Source organism: Tamandua tetradactyla, assembly GCF_023851605.1.
Source record: "Tamandua tetradactyla isolate mTamTet1 chromosome 1 unlocalized genomic scaffold, mTamTet1.pri SUPER_1_unloc_1, whole genome shotgun sequence".
In the NCBI taxonomy this organism is placed as follows: domain Eukaryota; kingdom Metazoa; phylum Chordata; class Mammalia; order Pilosa; family Myrmecophagidae; genus Tamandua; species Tamandua tetradactyla.
In genome coordinates, this window is record NW_027518237.1 from 1450068 (window position 1) to 1457510 (window position 7443).

Below are 7443 nucleotides of genomic sequence, written 5' to 3' on the forward strand. Positions count from 1 at the left end.
CCCTGGATGCCTTTGATTGCACATTTCTATAGACTTGTTTTAATTGAGATATTTTCTCAGCCTTAGAACTGTAAACTAGCAACTTATTAAATTCCCCTTTTTAAAAGCCATTCCATTTCTGGTATATTGCATTCTAGCAGCAAGCAAACTAGAACAGTAAACAATTGATTTTAAATATAGTGGTAACATTAAATTAAATATTTTAAGTAAGAACTGAAGTCTGCAATTACCAAATATATCAAACCTTCAACTCACACTATTTTGGGAAGGGGTGCTATATGTAGGATGTCAAAAAATTCCTTGATTTTTTTATTGACCCCAATACATTCAAATCTGTGCTTTGCCTTATAGTAGCCAATTCTGGAGGCTCTCTGGTTTAACCTTTCTAATGGTGATTACTCCTTTCTTCTACTATGATATTAAAGAGGCTATCATCTGACTATATAGGTTAGGGTGATATCTGCCTTTTAGCCAGATTTTCAAATTTTTCTGCATTTAGGCTCACTCTGCAACCTCTTTTCTATGATACCCAAAACTTACCTTTTTGAACCTCCATTGCTACTCCAGGGTTATGCAATAGAAAACAACTTTATTCATACTGGTTGTCTCCCTACCCACACTACTCAATCTTCTTAAAAGTAGTTAGGTTTCATCTTCTTCTCTATGTCATTTATTACCTTCTATCTATTTCCCATCTTCAAAACCTTTATTGATTTCTCCTCAATCCTTATTTCCTCTCCAGTTCTATTTATTATAGATTTGCACCATTTTTTTAAAAGTTCAATGAATTTTAAAGGAACTTAGAAAGGAATGGGAATAAACACTTTTGCTCATTTTTTTCTCAAATATATATATAATTATAAAAATATAAAGTGAAATATTTTTATTCCTCATCTATATCATTGGAAGTCAGTGATGTGATTTTTATCTCTCAGAGATGGTCCTCTCTGAACCTTAGCACATTCAAGACATCCTTCTTACATGGGAGGCAATTTTCTTTACTCCGTATGCATCTATACTTTCTGCCTCTTAATTTAAAATAATATTCAACAGTCAATAGATCCACTCTTGGTTATGTGTTTCTCAACATGTAGAAATTCAATATACTCACCTTTTTGTTTAATTTTGCATTTAATATGACCTTAAATTGGTATTTAACTGTTTTATAAATCATAGCATATATCTTGTAGTAAGATTACATATTGTTTGGGGACAGTGCTAGCATCTTATAAATTTTTATTACTTCACAGTGAGAAACCTTCAATGGTACATAAATTATTACTAGTTAAGTGAATAAAAATATTTTTAAATTAAAAAAAATTAACTAACACAACACTTAGAAATCATTCCATTCTACATATGCAATTAGTAATTCTTAATATCATTACATAGATGTATGATCATCATTTCTTAGTACATTTGCATCGATTTAGAAAAAGAAATAGCAAGACAACAGAAAAAGAAATAAAATGATAATATAGAGAAAAAATAAAAATACAAAAAATATATATAAAAAAACAAAAAAACAAAAAATATTTTATTAATATGTTGATTTATGTCTCATTTACTTGTTTGTTCAGTTCTTTGTACCATGTTTTATTCTAAAGGGCAATTATTATAGAGCGAAGATCACAGTTTTCTTTCTTTCTTAGGAACTTATTGCTGATTCCATTTTAATATGAGGAATTGAGGCAGTAATATTTTTTAATGAAAATGGTAATTGTGAAGACAATAGAAAGAGATTCTTTGGGGTTAATCAAATTTAAATATGAGGAAAAACAAAAATATGAATAATCATAGAACTAATGGATCATGATGGAACTTTGCCAATTGGGACCTCATCTAATAGCTAACCTGTCAATAGCTGGTGAACAAATTGTATTTAGTGTTATAAGACTAAAAATGGGGGATTCTACATCATGTTTGGAAAAGGATATCTTTGTTTAAAATTGGAGTTGTATTTTAGTGAGAAGAATATATTTCTTACCAGACTTTGGGAATGAAAAATTGCAGAATTAAAAGCAAGAACCAAACAGATGTGCCAAAAACCTTTAGATTATGGTATAATAATTACAGTTGGATTATCTATGAAAAGCTTCATATTTATTTCAATCAATTAATATATTTAGCCACCTTTTGAAAGCAGAACTCATTTTATTGCCACAAGTCAACTTTTAAAGGATTAATAGTGAAACTATTTCTGGAAAATGTAAGTATATCGGTTTTCAGGTCACTCAATCTGACACAATGACCATAATTAAGAATATTTTGAGAGTTTACTAGTGATAACTAACATTTACTGAGCTCTTACTATATGCTCTTTATCTCTTAGTTTACTCACCAAAATGCATTGAGTTTGCTCTCATTTTAGAAATAGAGAAACTGAAGTTCAGCAATGTTAACTAATTTGCCTAGAGTTATGCACCTGAAATAAATGGTAAAGACAGGTTATAGACTCTAGTATCACCAAGTTCAAATATCACCCTCTACTGTCAGACTACACTATCTGCCCTTTTGGAAATTACAGCTTGACCTCTGTTACCACTATTAAAAGCAGTTCTGCCATGCTTTCTATATGTGAGTGGAGATAATTAGTCCTATGGTTTTCCACATTATAAAGATAAAATAATCATTACTTTATTTCTCATATTTCAGGTGTTTGTTTTTCCATTTGGATGGTAAATAAAATGATAAATGATTATTTGTTTAGTAAGAATTATCATTAGAACACTTGAAAGTAATGGACATTGATTAATATAGAAAAAATACAGTGATCAAATGAGTAAAAATTTGGAATGATATAAAGTAATATTTTTTATAAATCACATCTTACTAGATGATTTATTCATATCAACTTCACAGTCTCTTAATCAACATACCCCTACAGCTCATTATTTTTTTACTCTTAAGTAAAACTGGAACAAAAAGTTAAACAAAAACTTGCATAAGTTCAAAAGGAAGTTGTGGAGTTAAAATTTAAATTTTCTAGCCTAACTCTTCACTTTGCCCCACATGCCAAATGAAAGATTTTTATTGTGGTAATATGAAATTTTCTTGTAGAGCTTCTTTTCCAAGACTGTTAAAATATTGATGGGATAAGATAGAATATAGAAGCAGCAAGGGAAATGCACATCATACCAGTGAGAGGAAGGAAGGAATAAAATATAGAAAAGCAGAGAAGGAAGAAAGGAAGGAAAGCTGGAGAAAAATGCAGAAAAGAAGGGGCAGAGAGAAAAATAAGTGATATAACTGATAGTTTAAAAACATAGGGAAATGTTGCCTTACTTAAGCAAAAGAAGCCTGGGAAAGTGATTGGAAAGAGATATATATTTTTGAGGCCAAATGAAATAAAATAATAATGACTGAAAAGTACATCTGGTCCTTATTGACTGATGAAGTGCTTGACTAAAATAAAATGCAAGATAACCTTCAGGTCATGAAATTCACCACAGTGTGTCCTCTGCATCTTATTTTATGAGTTTATGTCTCTGTGAAATAGTCTTCCAAGTGCTTGTTCAACATCTGTATTCCTCAGTGTGTAGATGAGGGGATTGAGGGTCATTGTTACTACTGTATAGAACAGAGAGATGAATTTCCCATTAGTACAGGCATAGGAGCTGTTTGGCTGATGTAGATAGCCACATGGTCCCATAGAAGAGGGCCACCACTGTCAGGTGGGATCCCCATGTTCTGAGGGCCTTGTGCCAGGCCTGAGCTGACCTGATGCTTAGGAGTGCTTTGACTATATGTCCATAGGACATTAATATCAGCACTAAGGACAAGAGCAGCAAGACAAATGAAGCAACAAATATCTGGATCTCATTGGCATGGGTGCCACACATTCAAGCTTGATCATGGAAAGCACTTCACAGGGGAAATGATGGAGCCACCAGTGTCCACAGCAAGGCAGTGAGAGGGTGCTAGTCCCCTTGATTATATTAGAGTGTTTCCTGGTCCACTCAACCATGAACTCCCTGAAAGAGGGTGGCACAGCTATGGGTTCATCACAGCTCTATTGTGGAGGGGTTTTCAAACAGCAGCACAACATTCAAAAGCCATTACTGCCAGGAAAACATACTCAGTGGAGCCCAGTGCCCCTGAGGCATAGAGTTGGACCATACACCCAAAGGATGTGATAGTCTTGGCTGGTCCTTTCAGGTTTCACAGCAGTTCACAGCAGCTAGGGGACAATTTTGGTGATAAAGCAGATATCAACTAGGGAAGAGCAATGAGGAAAAAGTACATGGGTGTTTTGAGCTTGGGGTCTATGGAGGAGATCAGAATATTGACTGTATTTTCTACAAATGTAAGGAGATAGGATACCAAGACAACCACAAAGAGTATCTTTTCCAGCTGGGGTTGGTCAGAGAAGCACACCAGGATGAATTGTCCACTAATACTGAAATTGGTTATCCCCACAACCCTGTTCAGAAAAGGAGAAAAATGTTATAAGGGTTTAGAGAGAGGGAAAGACACTGACAACTGGTAACAGGAACAATGTTAAAATAACTGTTTCAAACACTGACACTAAGAGAAATTTAATAAAATTTAATAAATAAAATAATGAAATAAAAATGTTCTAGAGACCCACAGAATATTTTGGTATAAGTTGTGGCAGACGATGTTAAAGACAAGACTATACAGCAAGGCATATGAAAGTTAATTGTAAAAGTAGTTTTCCTTAGAGTTGAACATTAAAAGGTGAGATAAAATTTATCATAGAGAAATTAAAGAGAACATCAGAGAAATAAAATACACTTAATTAATATATGGCTTCTTATAAATCATTCAGATACATGGGGGAATTCAGTAGTATAGCATATAATATGTGTAATGTATGTAAATATTTCCATTCTTCAACTGTAAGTTTTGGGTTAGGCAATTATTTCAAGGACTTCCATTACATGATTTTTCATGGACTTTCATTATATGAAGCATAACTGGCTTCTGGAGATTAAAAAAACATTTCCTGTAAGATGGCACACATCTGGCTTTTGAAAGTAATCATATTAATATCTGTACATAAATCTTTAATAATTATCCATGCAAATAAAATAATATTTTCTTAAATAAAAACATATCTTCTTTAAGGATGGGTTAACTTAGTCCACTAGTTTATTACTAGTGGAAATTCACACAGTGCATTCAGAACCAGCCTCCTTTCCTTGTGTGGCGTGAGGTGTCAGGGAAGGGAGTCAGCCTCCTGGTGTGCCCCAGTGAGTGATGATGAGACTGTTAATCTATACAGAGCAAGTGAGAATAAGGGAAAGGAGGGTCTCTTCAGAGGGATGAAAGTGACTGCCTCAATGTACATCACAGCAACACAGATATTTTTTTACCATCTAGAAATGAAAGGGACCAAGAATTTTAAGGAGTTTTTAAAGCCCCAAATAGCATATGTAAATGCATATGTTTATAAATATAGCCTCTGACAGAAAGTATATATGCAATGACTACAAATGTATCTATGTTTAGAAAAATAGGCACTTTCTATATGCCGTCAGCAAAAATCACTCAGGCCTTACTTAAATTTCTTCCCTGTTAGTAATAATTACATATCATGAAATCCTTTCCTTGCTTGTTAAAAAAGTCAGGAATTAAAATGTATCAAGTAATTCTCAATAAATGATAACATATTAATTTAAATTATCATGTAAAAGTGATACTCACCAGAACCCACTGGAAATGAAATGAAGTCAAAGCAGGAGTTTGTGAAAGATTTAGGCCATCTATAACAACAGGAAGTCACTATGTGCTCTCTTGAAGTAGGTAAAGGAGAACAAAATGGTAAAAGACAATATGAAAGGTCTTAAAAGAAACAGAATAATTTATATAATTTTTTTGTTTTAATAGATGCAATTGCAATTATACATGCACATATATGCATGCACACCAACCCAAATACACACATTGAACAAATTTCCTATCTCTCATTCAAGGTTAATTCTCATGTATTTAGCTATGGCAACTTAAAAAGTAATTTTTCTTCTGTCAAAGGAATAAGATAAAGCTAGACCTGTGTCATGGTCAGGTTCATGTGTCAACTTGGCCAAGTGGTAGTACCTGTTTGTTTGGTTGGGCACATGCTGACCTGTCTGTTGCAATGAGGACATTCCATAGAATTGAATCATGATCACATCAGCAACATCCACAGCTGATTCCATTTGTAATCAGACAATGGGAGTGTCTTTTGTAATGAGTAATGCTTAATCTAATCACTGGAAGCCTTTTAAGCAGGATTCAGAAGAGATAGGCTCTCTTCCTGATTTGGCTGGTGAGCCTCTCCTGTGGAGTTCATCCAGACCCTCCATTGGAATTGTCAGCTTCACAACCTGCCCTGTGGATTTTGGACTTTGTGTTCACACAGTTATGTGAGACACTTTTATAAATTTTATATTTGTGAGTGTTTCCTTTTGATCTGTTTCTCTAGAGAACCTAACTAATAAATCCTGTCACTCTCATTCCATTTTCTTTTTTTTTTTTTTACATGGGCAGGCACCAGGAATCAAACCCAGGTCCTCTGGCATGGCAGGCAAGCGTTCTTGCCTGTTGAGCCACAGTGGTCCACCCTCATTCCATTCTCTTGAACGCCACCTGCAGGTTGTGACTTTACCCATCTTAGTCAAGTGAGACATATTACCATGATTCTCACACATGAGCATCACTTTAAACCAGAATCTCAATTTACTGTTAAAAGTTAAGATTTGAAATTATGGCTAATCACTTTAGTGCAGGCATAAAATAGAGGCATAAAAATAAATGAATGAATTGGAAGAGAGCAAATATTCCAGCTTTGTTGTGTGCAGTGAAAACTTCATTTGAATAAGAAAATAAAATTTAAGCCATGGGATTCCAACTATTATTATCTGAAAGTGACAAGTCAGTGCCTAATGCTCCTGTGCTAGCTGGAGGGGCTCTTAGTTGAGTTTGAGACACACGAGGATTTGAAAATCTGGAAAGCCTGGGAGAGAACACAGGACATTGAATCTGAAAAGATCCCAGGGATCCATTCCTCCCAAAACAGAAATTAGTATCAGGCTTCTTAGTGTGCAAAGTTCAACTATCCTGGGAGATCATTCCAAAAGAGATATTTTGCCTCTTTGATATTTTAACATAGCTTAGATCCAGGCAAAATGGCAAAGACTTTTAACTTCTGCTTTCACAACTTCTTGTGTTAGGTTGTTTTCTCACTTACACCACACTCATGTTAAATTTCCATCAATAATCATATATAATCTAATATATGTTTATAATGCATATAAATTCATATATGTATATGTGTGTATGCTTATATACATCTCCTATTGGTTCATAACTTCAAGCTCATTTTGCTATAACTAAATTTCCTGTTACTTTGTACTTCTTTCCCATCTGCCCTGTGAAACCACAGGAGGCCTGGAGAATTTCAGCAGGGTCTTCTTCCTCACTATCTGTGGGCACCTG

General features: G+C 34.1%; 1 pseudogene; it reads right to left on the bottom strand.

Moving 5' to 3' along the window:
* Positions 1-3472: 3472 nt before the first annotated feature.
* Positions 3473-7206, bottom strand: LOC143672679 (olfactory receptor 2G3-like; annotated as a pseudogene).
* Positions 7207-7443: the final 237 nt, after the last annotated feature.